General features: G+C 33.1%; 1 long non-coding RNA gene across 1 annotated transcript; it reads left to right on the forward strand.

Annotated features, from left to right (window-relative positions):
- LOC108663111 lies at positions 9,319-10,593 on the forward strand. The gene is made up of 3 exons (XR_001929042.1): positions 9,319-9,362; positions 10,042-10,117; positions 10,479-10,593. It is a non-coding gene; the product is annotated as an uncharacterized LOC108663111 (long non-coding RNA).

The following is a 21,942-nucleotide window of genomic DNA, read 5'->3' on the forward strand; positions in this document are numbered from 1 at the left end:
CAAAAACTTAAAAAATGCTTAATATTCACCCACTATCATAGAAAGAAATAAGTTTGGGGGTGTGAAATTGTGATGACAAAAAAAAAAAAAAGAGAAAGAATAAAGTGTTGAACAAAAGAAAAAGTTGATATAAAAAATAAGGGTGTTACTTGGAAGTATGACTGTTCTATAATGATTATGTGCTTAGGGTGATTTGAAACTTATAAATATCTTTTATCCTACCTTGACCTTAGCCATACATTACAAGTTTGATAAAGACCTAATGATTCATGACTTAGTATTAGTCTACATTAGTAGAGAGAAAGAAGAAAAGTAAACTTATGGGATTCTTGTATTATTTTGAATTTTGCATTGGCATAAACTTATTCAGATTGCATGATGTTCTTTGCATAAGATTACTCACACATGGAAATCCGTTCGAGGATGAGCTTGCATTTGGATTGAAACATGAACTTGAACGACATCTATGTTTTACCTTGAGTTGAGATTTTAAGAAAACATATGAGGAAATTATGGGAGACCATTGTTTTGGAGCAATTCATCTTTAGCTAGTTAGTTGTTTCTTTATTTAAATTATTTTCATTATCTGCATGCGTTTGTCTTGTTTAAGTTTTCTTTTATGTTTTGCTCAAAGACATATTAAGTTTAGGGGTGTGATAACTCTATGTTATAGAGTTATTTGATCTTAATTTTCAATAAATTTTGTCTAAATTCTTGAATTTTAATTTAAAAATTAGTTATTTTTAGTTATTTATCTTATGTTGGTAAATTAACAAGTAATATAATAAAGAATAGAGTATCGTTCACATAGAGAATTGCACCATAAATCTTTTGCTAAGTTATGAAAATTAACACAACTTAATCTTATCCAAGCAATTATTTTTTAAAGCTACTGAAAATTAAATAAACTAAGACTAAAAATGTGAGACGCTAACCTCTATAAGCTTATATCTAAGTATAGATGTAATAATATAAGCTAAGGGTAGTTTCGTCATTTTTTTCTAATAAGCTCCCAAAAGAAAAGTTTTATGATATTTTAAGTCTTAAATGGGTATAAGACTGCATAANAATGACAATAATTTTCACGATAAGGGCAAAATGGTCATTTTTCACCTTAGGTTAAAATTTTAAGTTTTTATGAACCCGAGTATGTTTAGACCATTATGGACCTTGTCCCAGTGTCAAAAGAACAAAAAGATTGCATAAAAGATTGGAGGAGAGTAAGTTAATTGGTGGAGGGGCAATTTCGTAATTTTAAGGGAATGGAAAAAATTTGGCTTATAAATATCTTGAATTTCCAGCACCTTCTTGAAATTTCCAACAGCTTGTCTTCTTCTTCCTTCTTCCCTCTCACGTTTCTTCAATTCCTCCATGGGAGTTTTCTTCAAGCTTCCATAACTTTCTCTCTCTAGCTTCAATTTTCATGCTTTCGGTGCACCCTTCTATAAACTCTTCTGCTATTTCATCCTCTCATTTTAAAACCCTTGATAAATCTCATTTCTGCACTTTCTCTCACTAGTTGGACGTTCTAGAGAGAGAAAGAGGAAATTACACCATTTATTTGGAAGCTATTGGAAGAGAATTTGACTACAAAGGAGCCCTAGGGTAAGTGATGAACTAAGTTCGATTTTTAGCTGTAGAAAATGGCTAGTAATTGGGATTTATGAGCTATTTTATTGTTAAGTATGTTCATTACTTTTAGTGATTAAGATAGTGAACATAGACAGCCATTTAATGTGGCAATTGAAAGCTAGCTAAGAGATAGCTTTTAGGGTTCATAGTATGTAAATTGACCTATTGATTATGCTAATGTGATCCTAGGTTCTAAGGAAGCCCCATCATCTCGTTTAGACAATTAGTGGAATTAGAGTCATTTAAAAGCTCTACAATCAATTGGTGAGTGGACTGCCTTCAAAACTTGTTTTGGGAAATATAATGTATTTGCCACCCATTTGAATGAATTATCAAGTTTTTCATAAAAACAAGTCCTTTGGAACAAGCTTTTGCAAAATGGTTTTATATTGTGATATGTGATTGCTATGGATTTATGCACTATTGTAGTATGATGATATATAAATGTGTGTGTTGTGCATGATGAATGATATTGTGTATAATGACTGTAACCGTGTGTGTGCACGATGTGGGGGGAAGCACATGCCGATGATAGTGGTGGCGTGAGAGATGGATGATGATAGTGCCCGTGTGCACGATGTGGGGGGATGTACACGATGGCACTGATTGTGCACGATGGGGGGGGATGCACATGATGGTGCCGGTTATGTGCACGATGTGGGGGGATGTACGTGAGCCGGGTGTGATTATGATGATGTTGATGTTTATCTATGTAATTATGCACATCTAGACTTATGAAATGAAAACTTATGAATGTGATATATGATTGACATATACGAGAAATTTGATACATTGCACTTTGGGAATTTTCATGTGTTGTATGTTTATTTTGTTGGTTTAGTAGGATGGCCTTTTTGTTGAGTGAGGGGAAACTTTTCTCTTGTTGTTTTGTTTTCGCTGCAGCGAGAAACTCTCGGGTTTGAGAACATTCACCAAAATTGGTTCTCGTTGCAGCGAGATAATCACTGTAACTTATCGCTGCAGCGAAAAGGAATCTCGCTGCAGCAAGAAACTCTCTGTTTCATCAACTGAATTTCGCAGCAGTGAGAAGCCTTCTGTTTCTAGGTTACAATTTCGCTGCAGTGAGAAAGAATCTCGCTGCAGCAAAAAACTTTCTGTTTTGGTCTCCTAACTTGTCCAATTGTTGCCATATTTTTCACTTCTTTGCTACCATATCGGAGCATGGACTTCCAACATCAAGGATTAAATGAGTTAAGTTCAAAATGGGGAGGTTTAGTGAGAAACCCTCGGCCAGTTGAGAAACTCTCGTTCGGCTAATAACTAAATCCCAATGTCGCTGCAACGGAAAGGCATTCTCGCTGCAGCTTGCAGCGAAGATTCGTTGTCGTATTTGACTTGCTTGTGTAATATTAAAGCTTTCATTCTTCAAATGGTTCGCTATGTATGGGTTCATGATTTTCAAATGATTAATCATTTAAGGGCTTGATGATGGGTTTTTAATAAGAATAGAAACAAATTGCATTGTTTTGAAAAAGAATACATCATGATGTCATTAAAGATTCCTTATGGTATGTTTCTTCCCTTTCTTGTTCACTCACTGAGTTTATACTCACCGTTTTCAACTTAATGTTTTCCGATCACGAGGTAGCCGGTAACTAGGACGAGGTGTCCTTGTAGAGTTATATCCATCTTTTGGTAGGTGTCACGGTATTCAATAGCTGTACATTCATCCGAGTCCCTCCGTTGGAAGTCAAGTCTTCTTTTTGAGATGTATAGGCAAACTTGATGTAAATTATTGAGATACATGTTGTAAGCAATGTACACTTAATTGGTATGCCAGTATGAGTTGGCAAATGTTTAATTTTATTTTGATTCTAAGTTATGAAATATGACTTAGCAATTATAATGGGATGATGAACACGTCAGATTAATAGGTTTGTTTGGGCTTAGTGGACTATGTCCATTAAGCCCATGCGTCGGTCATGGCCCAGAATTTGGGTCGTCAAAAAAAACAAGAATCACAATTTAAATAAAATGAATCAATCACACAAGACCTAGAATTATAATATCCCTTCAACACTTCATTTGAATATCTTCTACTCTCTCTTTACTCACTAGATAACTGAGTTGTTAACCTAGAATTCTAATGTATTTATTAGTCTCTGACGAGTTTTTATAAAAATATCTCTTTTAACTAATTTACTATATCTCTATGAAAATTGTAATTAAAAAAGACTCATTAAGCTTAGATTATAATATTGGCTACATATGACATGCAAGTGTATGTCTACCTCACACGTGAATCAAATCAATCATCTCATGCAATTGACATTGAACATATGCTATTTCATCCAAGGCTTACACTAAACTCCTTTTCTCAATTTCCTTTTGGTTACGTTATCAATCTAATTGGTGATCAGACAATCAGACACATTAAGAATAGGATTAAAATAAATAACTCGGATTCGTCAAATCTTCGACCTCTAATCCTCAAGAGTTCTTCCTCCTTTTTCCTGTTTACTTGATGGCTCTTTTTCTTCATAGAAAACCTAGCTTAATTGTTGTTTTTAAGTGCCTCTAAAGTGTCTTTAAATAGGGCTCAAAATCTTCATTGAAATAAAAATCCAAATCTTGCAAAACCTAGGATATCGTGTCAGCATTGCGACTCCACTCCATCAATGATGCAACACTTAGCTTTCTACCTTGGCCAATGTATCCTCTTCTTCACGGCACTGTGGCACCCATTGATTCATGGCCACAGTGCCCAACATTTTGTCTTGCCTTATCTACTCCACTGCACTACTCTGACTTGTGATGCCATTTTCTCCTTCTTTTAAGCTAAATTGGGCAAAGTGGTAAACATGAAAGTTGTGTCCCTATCTCTCAATTCCAATGGGTCAATAATCACATCAATTGGACTTATAGAATGAATGTTATACTCAAAATACTAGAATATGTGCGGAAGAAGCATGGACCTTTTATGCACTTTTCTTCATCAATTAAAGTCCTTTCAACTACACACCTACAAGAATAGCAAATTAACTTAAATAATAACTAAAGTTAAAGCAAATTATCATAAAATAACATAAAACAACCAAAATTAGATTGACTCAACATGATTTACTAAAATAAGATGAATAATTAAAAATAATTAATTTTTAAATTAAACCTCAATAACTAAGCCCATTTAAAGCTCAAAATGTAACAAAATAACTCTATAACATAGAGTTATCATACTCCCAAACTTAAGATTTTGCTATTTCTTGAAAAGAACATAAAAGAAAACTTAAACAAAATAAAAACATGTTGTCGGATTTACCATGCAATTTAAATCATTAACAAATAATATAATGAAAAGCAGAATATCGTTCCCCCAAAGAATTGCACTAAAAATCTTTTACTAAGTACTAAAATTAACACAACTTAATCTTATCCAAACAACCAACTTTTAAAGCAACTAAAAATTAAATAAACTAAGAATAAAAACAAGAATCACAATTTAAATAAAATTAGTCAATCAAACACGACCTAAAATTACAATATCCCCTCACCACTTCGTTTGAATTTCTTTAACTCTCTCTTTGCTTATTAGATAACTAAGTTGTTAACCTAGAATTCTAATGTATTTATTAAGTCTCCTTCGAGTTTCTTGTAAAAAAAATCTCTCTTAACCAATTTAATACATGCCTTTATTATTAATAAAAATTTCATAGGGTAGTTGGGCCTTGCGGGAACTTCAAGCTTAAAAAAAAATAATTTGATACATGTCTATGAAAATTGCAATTAAGAAAGACTCATTAAGCTTGGATTCTACATTGGCTACATATCACATGCAAGTGTATGTCTACCTCACATGTGAATCAAATCAATCTTCCCATGCAATTGATATTAAACATATGCTATTTCATCTAAGGCTTACACTAAACTCCTTTTCCCAGTTCCGTTTAGGTTACTCTATCAATCTAATTAGTGATCAAGAAATTAGACGCATTAAGAACATGATTGAAATAAACAACTCAAACATTATCAATTATAAGCAAAAGAGAGTGTTCAAAATTCAAACTACATGTTGGGTTCAATTGCAATTCTAGATAAGAAAATTAGTTCCTAATAACTACTAAAGACATCATTCAGAAAAGTTTAACCAACAACATAAAACAATGAAAGTATAAAAAGAACTAAAGAAGAAAAGAAAACTCAAATTCGTCAGATTTTCAATCTCTAATCTTAAAGAGCTTTTCCTCCTCTTTCTTGCTTGCTTGATGGCTCTTTTTCTTCAAAAAAGATCTAGCTTTATTGTTGTTTTTAAGTGTCCTAAAAGTGTCTTTAAATAAGGCTCAGAATCCTCGTTGAAATAAAAGTCCGAATGTTGCAAAACTAGCGATATCGTGTCGACGCCACAATGTTGAGCTTTTTGCCTTGGCTTGTGTATCCTCTTCTTCATGACGCCATGGCGCCCATTGATTCATGGCCGTAGTGCCTCACATTCTGCCTTACCTCATTTGTTATGCTGCACTTCTTCAACTTATGATGCAATTTTCTCATTTTTTAAAGCTGAAATTAGCAAAGTGGTAAACATGAAAGCTACAGTTCTGTTTCTTAACTTTCTAATGGCTTATACTAAAAATTATGCTCAAAATACTAGAACATGTGTAGAAGAAGCATGGACCCTTTATGCACTTTTCTTCATTAATTAAAACCCTTTCAATTACACACCTATAAGAACAAAAAACTAACTTAAATAATAACCAAACTTAAAGCAAATTATCAAAAAAATAATAAAAAACAACCTAAATTAAATTGACCCACCATGATTTACTAAAATAAGATAAATAATTAAAAATAACTAATTTCTAAATTAAATCTCAAGAACTTAACCCATTTAAAGCTCAATATGTGAGAAAATAACTCTATAAGAAAGAGTTATCACAACTTTAAACTTAAGATTTTGCTAGTCCTCAAGCAAAACATAAAAGAAAACTTAAACAAAACAAAAGCATGCAAATGATGAAAACAATTTAAATAAAGAAACAACTAACTAAATAGAGATGAATTACACCAATCCAATGATCTCCCATAATTTCCTCATATGTCATCTTAAAATCTCAACTCAAGGTAAAACATAGATATCGTTCAAATTCATGTTTCAATTCCAATGCGAGCTCATTCTCTAACAGATTTGTGTGTGTGTGTGTGTGTGTAATCTTTTGCAAAGAATGTCATGCAATCCGGATCAGTTTATGCCAATGCGAAATTTGAACTAGTACAAGAATTCCATAAGTTTGTGATTTTTATAGATTTATTTTTTCATATTTTAAGTATTAAATTGGCTAAGTTCTTGGGATATAGTTTAGAAATTTGATATTTTTAACTATTTGACTTAGTTTACTAAATTATGTTGTGTTTATTTAATTTAAGCTATTTTATTTTAGTTTGACGATAACTTACTTTTAGTTTAGTTATTATTAAGTTAGCTTGTTACTTTTGTAAGTGTGCAATTAAAACGGCTTAAATTGGTAAAGAAGAACGTAGAATGAACAAGTGCTTCTCTCCTACATATTTTAGTATTTTGACCATAACTCTCCTTCTATAAGTCCAATTGAACTAGCCTAGGACTATGAAATCCCTTAAAATTTTAAACTAATCTCTCTCATTCTACTTAAATCACTAGGTTGAATTAGCCCAGAAACCACAAATATCTACAAGTCTCTGTTGAGGTGCTTGTAGAAATACCTATACTAATTAATCATTATATGTCTATGTAGATTAATTAAAGGAAGGTTCATTACGTTTATGTTCTATTTTTTACTACACATGGCACCTAGGTATATTTCGATCCTAACTGCTAATCAATTAAATTAGTACTATTATTTAATGTTAAAATTATTTAAGGTTTAGTGTTATAAGTAATTAAGCCATTAATTAAATAAGTAATAGTATATAATATTATATTTATTTCAAGTATTTGTTTGACTTCTGATAGATTAAAATTCTGTAGGACAAAGAGGTGGTCGCGTGACCTAGTTTACAACTGAAAGTTATGTGGTACGTATGACTTAAATTTTCTTTTTTTTTTTCTTAAATTAAAACTTAGATTAACAATCTAAGCTTTGGTTTTAATATTAGAAAAGTAGAGCTTTGGAAAAGCAAAAGCTATAAGGCTTCCTATAGTGGTCAGAGAGATGAGCATCATAGCAGCCTCATCAACTTTACATCCAAAAAACTCCTTTTTTTTCCAAGTACCAGTTTTACATAATCGATAGCATTCCTTCGAATTATCTTGAAAAAATGCGATTTTCTAGACCTAAAGTTGACGCTTCCATGATCTCTTTAGCCACTGTAGGAAGCCATAACTTTGGCTTTTACAAACCACTTCTCCAATTTTAAAGCCAAAGTTTATATTGTTAATCTAAGCTTTAATTTGAGAACAATATAATTTACCAACAGAATTAGCAACAAAAATTTTTATCGGTAATGCTGACAAAAAATACCAATGGATTTCTCCCATTACTAACAACAAATCGCTTAATAAATCAGACCCATTACCAACCAAATTACTAACAAAATTGTCACAGCCCAATATCCGGGCTATGATCGGCGCATGGACCAATGGGTATAGCCCATTAAGCCCAAGTAAGCCTATTTATATAACCTAATCATCATTCTATCAAATGTTCCTAAAGTCACATTTCATAATTCCAACCTACAAGTACTTTAATAATGTGCTACCGTAATCAAATATTTGCATTTATATTAACCCAAAATAATGTTAACCATTGCCAACTCATAGTGGCATTACCAATCAAAATATACATATATTGTCTAAGACATATATCTTAGTAATTTACTTTGCGTTTATCTATACACAACAAAAAGACACTCGACTTCTAGCGGAGTGACCTTGGCAAAGGTACAATTATTGAATGCCGAGATACCTACCAAGGAGACAAATCTACGTGGACACCTCAACCTAGGTTCCAACTACCTTCTGATCTGAAAACCTGAAATTGAAAATAGTGAGTATAAATGTCAAGCCCGACTCTACAATATGTTTATTATGCCATTCTTACACAAGAGTGCATGTTTGCTTACTTGGGTACCTCGAAAATCGTTAAAGGACGACAATGTACCAAATGGTACAATTAAGTTGAATTAAGCCTCGAACTAGTCCAAATAGAGATTTTAAGATGAAATTGAGAATTTTAAAACCCCAAAATGACTTAAAATGGTGATTCAGAGTTCGAGGACCGATTTAGAGTCAAATTAGAATTTTTATGACCCACGGGCAAAATGGTCATTTTGTCACCTGAGGTTAAGATGTGAGTGTTGGATGAAATTTTTGACTAAGATTGATCATTTGGAGTATAATTTGAGTTTGAGAAGTGAAGAATTTTAATTTTGGCATTTTTCAAGCATAAAGGGCAAAATAGTCATTTTGCCACCCTATAGGTAAAATTGTAATTTTACACCACCCAACACTTGTCTAGCACATGAATTTCCCCCATTATTAACATGGATAATTGAAAGATTTTATGTGGTGGAGAAAGAAAGCTTAATAGTTAAGAATTTAAAAATGAGCCAATGGTAAGGTGACAAGTGTCAAGCTTTTATTTCTTTATTACTTTCCTTATAAATTAGCACAAAACCAGTCTATTTCTGTACATTATGGCCGGCCAAAGCAAGAACAAAGGAAGAAAAAAAAGAACAAAAACCCTAGAGTGAAAATTCAAGAGAAAATTGGTGGATTTCAAGTAATCAAGCAATTAAAGGTAAAATTTCTTGATTTTGACTTGTGATCTACCTTTCCCACACATTCTTTTGCATTTTTCATGGTTGAATCACATGATTTCATGATGGGTATCTTGCTGACCGAACACATAGAGAGAGATTTTGATGGTTGTTTTGGTTAGATTTTAAGATATTCTAGTGTTTTTAGTTGATTGGTGATGTGTAGCATGAAAATCAAGCAAGAAAAATTCATGTTTTTCCATAACCCTCATTGGCCGAATTCTCCATGTGGAATATTGATGATGATTTTGATTTTATTTCAAGTGAATTGGTTAGAAAATGATGAATTACGGTAAGAAAATCAAGTAGGAAAAATCATAGTATTGATGCACCCACCATGGTCGAATTTCCAAGAGAAAATGTGAAGATGATTTTACTAAATTTTATGCTATTTGACTTATGTTTGATGATTTGGAGTATTAGGAGAAAAATGAAATTATTTGGAGTTGAATTGGACGTATGGGCCAATTAATCAAGTGATAGATCGAATTAAACCAATACCATTTTATTTAGGTACACAATTGAATTTGTGTAGAATACCGTGTTTAGATGATAATCCGAACAATTTGCATTCCATTTAATGCATTAGTAAAGAGCCTGAAATAGATTTATAATGGTATGACACAGTATATTAAATTATGTGTCATGTATTGTATATAGGTGGTGAGCCCTCTAACAAGGGTAAAGACGTTATGTCAGAGGATTGAGAATATGAGTATTTCAAACTCCTGATACAGTGAGTAACCTTATCATCATCTTGATTATCTGAAGTGAATTTTAATTCGTTTTTGTGATTTTATGGGAAATGAGTTTAAATGGTAAATCTTTATATTTTATAAGCAAAAATGTGATTAAATAAATGATTTTATAAAATTGTCTTGAAATTGAATGATGGTTTTGAAAATGGCGTAATTGGAGATTAATTGCTGTGTTATAAATCATGGTTTGAATTGAATGGCTTATGATAATATTGGCATGAATGGTTGAATTGGTAAATGTGCTGAAAATGTATGAACTGTTGATTTGCCTTGAGAGGCTGTAAAATAAAATAATTGCCATGTCATGCTATTGCAAATTTTATTGTATGGTGGGTTTAGCTTGTTGCAGTGGGCGGGTTCTGTGGACCAACCTTTTCGAGGGGCACAAAATTCGGGTATATTCTTACCTCGGTTGGATAGGCGCGTAGAGTAACTCCCGAGGTACAACTTTAGAGTTCACTTCACGCCAAACCACCACATGAGAGTGAACTCAGCCAACGCCAAGGAACGACTATGTTTTCAAAATAAAAACATAATTTATGCGTACATGACTTTTTAACAGCCTTGGCAAACTCGGTTGGGATAGCTCAAGGCTAAGGTATCCCTGATAACTGAGTATGAGAATGATTTTGGCACGAGCCAAGTTTTTCAGGAAATCATAAGCCTCATTGTTTATTTGGGTGAAATGAATCTATTTTATCTTATTAAAATGAGTTCGAAATGCTGTGAATCATTTTTATGCTAATCTATTTTATCTGTCTCCATTTACTCGACTTTAGATATTTTAGATGATATTTGTTTACTCACTGGGATTATATAATCTCACNTGTCATTGTAAATTAAATCTTATACTTTGGTTATCTGTATTACAGTATGTATGAATTTATTTAGCTTTTATGCTACAAAAATTATTTACCGATAACTCTATAAATATTGTTTTATAAAAAAATAAAATATTTTATTGAATATTTTTATTATATTCAAATAATTATAGTTCACTTTAAATGAATGTTTTAAACATCTAAACTTATTTTGATTATGAATTATGTATTTTATACTCGCATACTACATTTTTAGCTGGTTTCGAGATTTTTTAGAAAAAATGACCAAAATGCCCCTGTGAGAAAAAAATTATTTTTCTATTGTTTTGATTTGAAAAGTGTTTATAATCTCTCAAAACATGATACATAACAATTGTTGCTCACAGAGGAGGTGCGAAAATTGATATTAAAGCCTTGCGAGGTTCTGATCGGCATTCTAGGCAATGAATGTCTATCAGGACGTCGCGGCGGTTGTCACGGGCTCAAGGGGAGTACCGGGTCATGACAATAAACCCAATGAGTGAACATAAGAAGGGAACAAGCAAACGATACAAAGAAATTTTGAAAACATGATGCACTTTAGTTAAAAACAATGCAATTTAGTTTACTCTCTTGTGAAGCCTCTTAATTCAACCTTTGATCATTTAATTCCTTAGCATTTAAAATCCATGATAAATCATGAAGTTGAAAAGAATGAAAATTTTAACAAATATTCATGCAAGATGAGCAAAACAGAGGGTTTCTCACTGTAGTGGAAAGGCATTCTCTCTGCAGCGAAATTCGGACCAAAATTTCGAACCACCCCAGAGTTTCTTGCTGTAGCGAAATCACCTATGGATATCTCGCTACAGAGCGAATCTATTCTCACTGCAGCAAGTTACAGGACTGTAGCCAGCCTCCCAACCCTAGAGTTTCTCGCTGCAGTGAGAATGAATCTCGTTGTAGTGAGAAACAGAACACCAAGAAGAAATTTCTTATTACATCAAGAAAAGGCCATGTTGCTACAATAAAAAAAATCAGTTTGAAAATACTTAACAATATCCAAGGTTCAACATGCAGGATTCCACATACATTACAACCATATACCATATTCATAAACTTTTTATTGCATAAGTATATATATATATATAAACACGAATACTACCACCGCCTCACCCAGCTTATGTGCAACCCCTACATTGCGAACATAGCTGGAGTTATCGTGTGCACCCCTACATCGCGCACAACTAATGCCATTATGTGCACCCCCCACATCGTGCACAGGCAATATCATCGTCCACACTTCCACACCCGTCATCACCGACATGTGCTCCCCTACATCGCGCACATGCATGGCTATATTTATTACACAATATTAACTATCCATACACAACATATATATATTCACATAATATAGAAGCACAAGGATTAATCATATTACACATTCACAACATACAACATTTCATCAAGGGCTTGTTCCCATTCAATTTTAAAGAAAAACTAATAAAATATTTCAAGTAGTTCAATTAAGCACATAATCATTTATTCTAAAACATTTTTAATGCAAGTTCACTCACTGGTCCTAATTGATTCTTAAATCGACTCCAACTTCCACTAATGGTCTGAATGGGGATGTGGAGTCTCGTTGGAACCTATCACACACAATAGCATCACAATCAACTCAATTCACATAACCATAATTCTAAAACCTATCTCCTAAATCATGTTCTACTAGTTATTCTAACCACACTAAAATGAATAAACTACCTCAACTACAAAAAACTCACAAATCTAACCACTAGCCATTCTCAACAACTTAAAAATAAACTCAATTTCATTACTCACCTTGGTAGCTTTGTAATTGAATTCCTTCTCAAAAGTCCTCAAGTTAGTATAGAAAGTCTCTCTTTCTCTCTTTAAAACACCAAACTAGTGAGAGAAAGTATCAAAATAGGACTTTTGAGGCTTTTAAGGTGAAAAAGTAAAAGAGCACAAAGGACTTTGTAAAAAGGTGCACAAAAGCATGAAAATTGGGGTTAACTTGAGAAAATTTATGGAGGTTTCAAAGCAAGGTTCCATGGAAGGTGAGAAAATGTGAGAAGGATGGAAGGAAGAAGAAGAGCTACTGGAAAAATGAGAAGAAGTTGTTGTAGAGATAGATATTTATGCCTAAAGTTTATCCAATTCTCACATGAATTACCAAAATACCCTTAACAAGGTCGCTTTGTCTTCCCCTTACGTTGATACAATCTTTTTACTTCTTTGACACTAAGACAAAGTCCATAATAGTATAGAAATACTCGGGTTCACTAAAATGTAAAAATTTAAACTCGAGATGAAAAATGACCATTTTACCCCTACTATGAAAATTATCATTTTTTCTATTTTGTTCTTTTATTTATCATGATATACATCATTCATTTATTCCTTAGGCCTACTTAGGCCTTAATAATATTAGGAAATCTACTTTTAGGAGCTCATCAAGAAAATGACAAAATTACTCCTAGTTCGTTTTATCGTGTCTACTTCTAATTACGTATTTATAAAAGTCTAGGCTTCAAAAAAATACTTTGCGGGTAAGTTATTAGCAAAATATTCCGTCACCGACAAATTTCCCATTACCGACTATGCTATTGCCGATGGAAATTTCTATCATAATTTTCCTTGGTAATGTTCCATATCAATGAATCTTTATTATTATCGATGAAAATTTTCGTCGGCAATGTCTTTTTTTATATAGTGAAAATAGCTACTGAAAATCAATATGATCAACCCTCTAAAGATAAAAGGGTTGATCCCAGCAAGCCTTAGGCAGAAAAATAAGAGCCCAAGGATTGACCCTTAAGGGTTAAAAGGTCGATTCCTAGGGTCTAACAGGGAAAAAAATATACACCTTAACTTGAGCCCATTTTCTCATTTCTTCAACCTTTCTTTAGCCTCCAACAACCTCCAAAACCTCTATTCTTTCCTAAAATATTTCTTAGATTACTTTTATGTTGTTTTGTTGTATAATACTTCTAAAAGAATTTGACAATCAATGCAAAATGTAGTCAATCACTATGTTTCATTGTATTTTTGAGGTTTGCCGTTTGTAATCCTTTTGCACACTAACGGTGGAGATGAATAAAACATTAAAGAAAGTGACATTAATGCACACCCTTAAAACCTTTCTCTTAATATTTTTGGATTTAATGTTCTAATATTATGTAATGGCCCAACAAAGATAGAACAACTGAAATGAAGTGGAGACAACAAAGTTGGCTTTGGCTACATTTTTTCCACTTAGTGGTGGATTTTGATTTTGATTTTGATTTTTAATTCTACTTGAAGTCTATTAGACTTTTTAGGTAAAATTTATGAATTTTTAGTAAAAGTTATGAATTTTTTATTGAATCAATTGAATAAGGAAAAAATTTATGAATTTTTAGGTAAAAGTTATAAATTTTTTATTGAATTAATTGAATAAAAAGAAATTAGAAAGTAAAATGAACTAGCCCATAGATTGGTAGATATCATTTTAACATGCCATGCGTACAAAACAAGTCGTAGATGTTCAATTCATCTACTCCATTATTTCCCATTTCATGGTTCTACCATTTTCTTTCAAAGGGGTAGCCATTGGAAGAAAATTGATAACTCTATATATATAATTATTTAGCCACATTTTGGGATATTAATGTAGCTAAGTCCTTATGTTTTAAGTAGTTTTAAGACAGTTTTTATGTTTTTAGTTAACTAGTTTAAATCATGTGAACTTAGTTTATATAAGTAGTTTTAGTTTATTTTCATGTTGAAAGCCCTATTATATAAGTAGTTTTAGTTTATTTTTATGTTGAAGGCACTATTTTAAGCCAATGCTAATTTAGTCTTTGTGTTTGTAGTTTTTCAATTGCATAAAGTTATATGGTGATGAACTTTGCAATGGAGACTAAGTGTAGATTTTTACTGAACATGTTTTAGTAATTCGGACATGACTTGAGCTATAGAGATCCACTCAATGCAACTCTTGAATCATAAGAAAGCTACATGGCAGACCTACAACTTTCGTGTTTACCATTTTACCTAGATCAGCCTCGAGGTAGGAGAAAATCACATTGCAAGATGAGGCACTGCAATAGACTGCACCAAGGCAGCACAAGCAATATCGCCGTGGCCTTGCAATGCTTAAGGCCATGGCACCCAAGAGAAGCATCATGGCTTCCATACAAAAACCCAAGAGACCAATGCCGCAGTGCCCAAAGAGGAGCACCATAGTGCCGGTTGAGAAACTAACAAAAAAATATATAATGCAAGAGTGTCGTGGTGCCCCTGAATCAAGGTTGTGGTGCTCTGATGTGGATTATTAAAGTGCAGCCAATCAAGATATGAGTTTTTAGGGGTTTTAGAGGCTATAAATAGGTGATTTTCAGCAGTTGAAAGAAAAGACTGAGAGAGGCAATGAATGATAGTTTTTTAGAGAAAAAAAAGGCTCTACAACAAAAGAAACGAGAAAAAATTGAAGGCAACTGAATATCAAGAATTGAGAGAGGCTTTAATATTTCTTACTCTTCAATTCTTTCTTGTTCTTTTGCTATATTAATGATCTTTGCTCTGGATTTAATTATGTCTGCTGCAAAAACAATGACGAACTAAATTTGTTTTCTATGATTATGGGTTATTTCATTATGTAGTTTGAACATATGATTTCTCCTTACTTAGTATTAATGGATAATGCATGGTTAATTCAATTATACACTTATTGCTTTTCATTGCTTGATCACTAGCTGAAATGTCTTGGGTCTTTAAATGGAACTTGATAGAGAGAGTAGAATAAACCATTATTTTTAGTAGCCTATGTTCGATTCACTTCAGAGTTAGGTGATAGTTTTGTATTTAAGATAGACATACACCTAAATACCTAAGGCAACCATATTAGAACATGGACGTAATGAACCTTTTCTAATTAGTTTGCATAAACGTCTGGAATTAGTTTGCATAAACATCTAGAATTAGTTTTGGAAAGTTTTGTGTGCACGATCTCGATAGAGACTTGTACATAATATGGATTCTAGGTTAGCCATGTATCCCATTAATCTAAGTTAAGGAGAATAATTTAATTCAGATGAAATTTTGAATAATACCATAATCCTAGGTTTTGAGTTAATATTTCTCTTAGTGAAATTTTATTCTTCATTATATACTTAGTTAATTAATCACTTTTAGTTTTATTAATCATTTGGAATTGAGTGCTTGGATAAGATTAACTTTGTTATAAATTTAATACTTAGTGAAAAATAAGTACAAATCTTTGTGAGAAACAATACTCAACTTACCTTTATTTACTTGTACCGCCACGTGCAGTTGCATGTATTAATCCGACAACAAGTTTTTGGCTCCATTTATGAGGATTTGTTTTTCTATTTATCTTTGCTGATATTAAATTAAACCAAATTGTCTTAGTTCAATTTTTTTGTTTTTCTTTATTTGTTTTAGATACCTCCACATAATTGATGTTTTGATTGCTTTGACTACTTAAGTGGTTTCTTTGTCAAAAAAGTTTGAAACTCTGAGAGCTCAAGCTGTTCAAAGGCCATTTGTATCATGTAAGTTTTCTAGAAAAGTGCATTTAAATAAGCATTGTTGGGAATCAATTCAATTTATGGGGAATCTCTATTGGCAGCAGAACAACTTGTATGCTAACACTTGTAATTCTGGATGGTGGAATTATTCGAACTTTTCCTGGAGCAATAATCAAAGATCTTCATCAGCTCCAAAGCCTAATATGCTTATTGGATTTCCACCTTAGGAGAGAGCTCTCATGACTAAGATAAAGCCATCTGTGGAAGAGATGTTCATTCAATTCATGGCAAAGACTGATTCTTTCATTCATAATCAAGTAGCTTCATTGAGAAACCTTGAGACTCAAGTAGGTCAACTTGCAAATTCTTCCAACAATATGCCTTAAGGAACCCTTCCTAGTGAAATTAAAGTTAATCATAAGAGAGAAGGTAAGGAATCTTGTCTGGCAATCACCTTTACGAGTGGAAACAAGGTAACAAGCAGTAGTAAACAAGCGAAAACTTAAGTGAAGCTTGTTAAGAAAGTAACAGTGGTTCAGAAGCTTGATAAACAAACTCAAGAAAAAGAGGCAAAGGAAAACCCATTACCACTACCCTATCCTCAGTTGGGAATAGTGGTTGAAAAGGCTAAAGTGCAATCTCAAGTTGATCAAGTTGGGCAAAAAGAGGAAGAAGTATCTAATTTACTTAATTCTATCAAGTATCCTTCCTCTATGTATACTTACTATAGAACAAAAGTAGTTGATGTGGATAAAGGAAAGCCCACTCCATTACTTTCAGTGAAGCAAGTACCAATTTTGGAGTCAAAGCTACCACCTCCACATCTTACAACCAAGCAGTGGCATAAGTAGCATATTCTACTCTCTTCCCTTCATAAGTCACTCATCAATCTTTTTCCATAGAAATAGAAATCAAAGTGGGTGGGTCCTTTCATGATTACGCAAATCCTTGTGGCATTATGGAGGTAAAGACACCAATATGTTCATGATCAATGTGTTAAGCCTCAAGCCTTATGATGAGAAATGAAAAGAGCTTGAAACGAGAGTCCAACTAAAGATGTTAAAGAAAGCGCTGCTCGAGAGGTAACCTAAGTCTTCTTTACTTAAACAATTTTTGTTTATTCGTTAATTATTTTTGTCAATGAATGTTAATTTCATTTTTAATTTTATTTTTCATGATGCTAATTACTTGCTTTTATTTTCTTTTTGTAGGTAAATAGTAATTATAATAATAATTATTCAGAAAAAAAAAGGTTGCCAACACCACAACGTTAGTCATGGAAGGTCGTGGTGTTGACACATCTCTCGAGTTACATAGTGGAACTCGAGGCTAGGGCACTACAGCGTTACCTTAGGGCCAACGCCCTCACAATCATAAAAAAAAAAAGGTATGGGCCTATTGGAGTACCACAATGAGCCAGGTTCGTGTCAAGCCCATGGCCCTATATATACCGTTTTACCCCAATTTCTAAACCCTAGGCAGCATTTTCTCTCTCTCTCTCTCTCTCTCTCTCTCTNATTTCTAAACCCTAGGCAGCATTTCTTCTCTCTCTCTCTCTCTCTCTCTCTCTCAACCCCACTTGCAAAATTTCACTGCTTTTTTACTTACCCACTATAATATCTCTTCCAACCACCCATTTCTTTGAGTTAAGAGGATTTTAGAGCATTATTACTTTCTTAAAGGCATTTGAGTGCAGGAAACTGTGGTAAGAGCTTTACTTTCTTTATCTAACTCTTCTTATGGATAACATTGTGTTTTGAAGATGGGCTTTGTTACGAATTGATGGACATATGCTAGATTTGATAATGCAATGTATGGGTTTCATTAATTTTTCAGTTTTGTACTTAAATTAGATTTTTGAATAATGGGTATAGTGAATAACTTTAATTTTCTGCCCTTAGAATTTGAATTTAATGTATAATAAGATTAGTGTTATTCATATTATTGTGGAGTTGAATAGTTAGTATAAATTATTTTGTAGATGTTGATCAATTATTTCTCATGTATACTAACTATTTGCGGTCAAAAATTGATTGTTGATAGGATATTTAGATAATTACCATGGCACCAAAGAAAAGGGCATGTGCGAGTGGAAATGGGAATAGTTTTCATTGAAGTAAATTTATTTTGGCCGAAGCCAAGAAACGCCACACTCAATTCTATTGCAAAAAGTTCTAGTTCCAAAATGTGGCATTGATGTCTAGAGAGGACTTTATCCCTACATCTACAATATTATCAATGCACTCCAATGGGAGAAATTTTGTGCCCAGCCAAAAGCAGTAGTAATGCTTGTTGTTCGAGAATTCTATGCCAATGCTGTTGAACATGATGATGGGTGAGCATTCGTTTGAAGACATTAGGTACCTTTTGATGCTCACACAATTAATAATTTTACAATACACCTGACATTGAGAACAACGAGTACGGACAATTTGTGAATGGTGATGCTGATTTGGATGAAGTTTTGGGGTACCTTAGCATTTTGGGTACTGAATGGAAATTGCACAAGGGTGTTCCTATTTCCTTCAAAGCTAATGCCATGGACAACGACTACAAATTGTGGTATCATTTCTTAACTGCAAAGATGCTTCTCGAGAAATACTTGAATGATGTGACAAAGGATCGAGCGATCCTCCTATACGCATTTTGATTGGGAAATCTATTGACATTGGGCAATTGATCTTCAACAACATTATCATGTTTGTCGGGTTGCCACGTGACGAAGTGTGGTGACCATCCTTGATCACTGTCTTATGTTGTCAAATAGGAGTTGTTTGGTCACCTAATGATGAGCTGTTACATCCAAAGATTCCATTGGATGATTGGATCATTAAAGGAAGCTCATTTGCTGCACCTCAACCGTAACAGCATTCGAAAAATCTCTCCATGCCTCTATGAATGGAACGGCTCGAGCATCACGTAGACCATCTAGCAGATAGTCTAAAAGCCATTGAAAAGATGATGAGGGCATATGCTGAGCATGTTAGCATGGACATAGCTACCTTCCCCACATTGCCCGTTAATCCCACCCGGGATGAGAATGACGATGCTACTATTACGAAAGATAAGGATTGTCAATGTTTGCAAGTTTGGGGGAGTATTCTCTTTCTTTACTTTCAGGAACATTGGGGACAATGTTCACTTTTAAGTTTAGGGGGAATTTTATATTTTCTTTCATTATATCGTATTTATGTTTAAACTAGTCAATTTGCATGATAGGATCAGGAACGTGTTGAAAGATTCAGTTAGAGTTTGTGCACCAATAAAAATTGATTTATCTATCCGATGATGAAAACCAGTTGCCTTGTTATTCTTTTTACTCTTAACAAGCATGAATATTGTTGTAGTGTTATGCGAAATTCTTATGCATATCATCATTTTAGAATGTGAATTCCATATTTGAGCACCATGTTTCTTATACTGTTTCAAGATGTACAGTTAGAGAATGATTATGTGAGTGTGAATCTTTAAACTATGTTTAGAATTTTAAAATTTGTTTGATCTTTCCTTGAGGTGAAATTCTAGGTGACACTTAGCTAGGAAATGACTTAGGCCATTTTTGGATCGATTGGGCCTTTCAAGCTAACCTAGTCAAAGTTTATTCCTAATACACCTCTTTGAACCTAAATCTATTCTTTTCTTGGTCAACAATAAATAAATTATCCTAACTTGTAAATAAATTTTCAATTCTATTACCCTCACTCTTAAGCATGTACATTATTTTAGGAATTATATATGGATCAAATGTTAAAAGGGTAGAAAGGATGAGTTGAGAAAAATTCCAACCATGATGTGAAGCATTCATTCTACCAACATCGAAGAAAAAAAAGTTTGGGGGATGTTCAATTGTGAACAAAAAATATGCTTGATGAACGAAAAGTGAAAAGAAAGAAAAATGTGTACTTGGTGAAGGAAGACAAGGCCATATAGATCCTAGAATAATTATAAGCTTAGGGTGATTTGAACTAGAATATATCCATATCATACCTTAAACCTAGTTGAACATTATAAGATGAATAAAGTCCTAAGGATCCATAGCTAAGTGATGGCCTACATTAGCGGAGAAGGAGGTGAACAAACATATGAACTTTTAAGCTCGTTGAGATTTGCGTGGACATAACTTTTTCTGAAGTGCATGATGTTCATTATAAAAAATTTCACATGCACATGGAATTCCATTCAAAAAATGAGCTTACACTTGGATGAAACATGAACTTAGATAATATCCATGTTTTATTTTGAGCTTAATTGGAAGACAAGGTAATTTATGAGGAAATTATAGATGATCAATGAATTGGTGCATTCTCATAGTTGATGTCTTCAACTATGTTGTTTCATTTTAGTTTTTAATTAAGTAGTTTTAAGATAGCTTTTATGTTTTTAGTTAACTAGTTTAAAGCATGTGAACTAGTTTAATTCAAGTAATTTTAGTTTATTTTCATGTTGAAAGCTCTATTTTAAGCCAATGCCGATTTAGTCCTTGTGTTTGTAGGTTTTCATATCGCATAAAGTTAAATGGTGATGAACTTTGCAATGGAGATTAAGTGCAGATTTTCACTGAACATATTGAGGTAATTCAACATAAGTCGAGCTAAAAAGATCCAATTAATGTGATTCTTGAACTATAGGAAAATTAAGAGGCAGTCCTACAACTTTTGTGTTTACCATTTTACCCAGATCAACCTTGAGGTAAGAGAAAATCGTGTTTCAAGATAAGGCACTACAGTAAACTGCATCAAGGTAGCACAAGCAGTGGCGCCACGACCTTGGAAAGCTCAAGGCTGCAATGCCCAGGTAAAGCATCATGGCTTCCACACAAAAATGTGAGAGTCCAACACCACAACACCCAAGGAGCGCCATAGCTCTGGTTGAGAAACCAACAAAAAAATATATAAGGTAGGAGCACCACGGCACCCCTAAACCAAGGTCACGGCGCTGTGACATGGATTATTAAAGTGCAGCCAATTAGGAAATGAGTTTTTAGGGTTTTTTGGAGGCTATAAATAGGTGATTTTTAGTAGCTGAAAGAGAAGACTAAGAGCGGCAATGAATAGCAGTTTTTGAGAGAAAAGAAAGGCTCTCTAACGAAAGAAACGAGAAGAAATTGAAGGCAACTGAAGATCAAGAATCAAAAAAGGTTTTGATATTCCTTTACTCTTCAATTCTTTCTTGTTCTTTTGCTGTAGAAATGATCTTTTCTCTGGAATTAATTATGTTTGTTGTAGAAATAATGATAAACTAAATTTGTTTTCTAAGATTAGGGGTTATTTTTTTATGTAATTTGAACATATGATTCTCATTGCGTAGTTTTGATAGATGATGCGTGGTTTATTCAATTTTGTACTTTTTGCTTTTTATTGGTTGATCACTAGTTAAAATGTCTTAGGTCACTAAATGCAACTCGACAAAAGGAATTTAGAATAAACCATTGTTTTGAATAGCCTA

This window comes from Theobroma cacao, chromosome 8, assembly GCF_000208745.1.
Source record: "Theobroma cacao cultivar B97-61/B2 chromosome 8, Criollo_cocoa_genome_V2, whole genome shotgun sequence".
In the NCBI taxonomy this organism is placed as follows: Eukaryota; Viridiplantae; Streptophyta; class Magnoliopsida; order Malvales; family Malvaceae; genus Theobroma; species Theobroma cacao.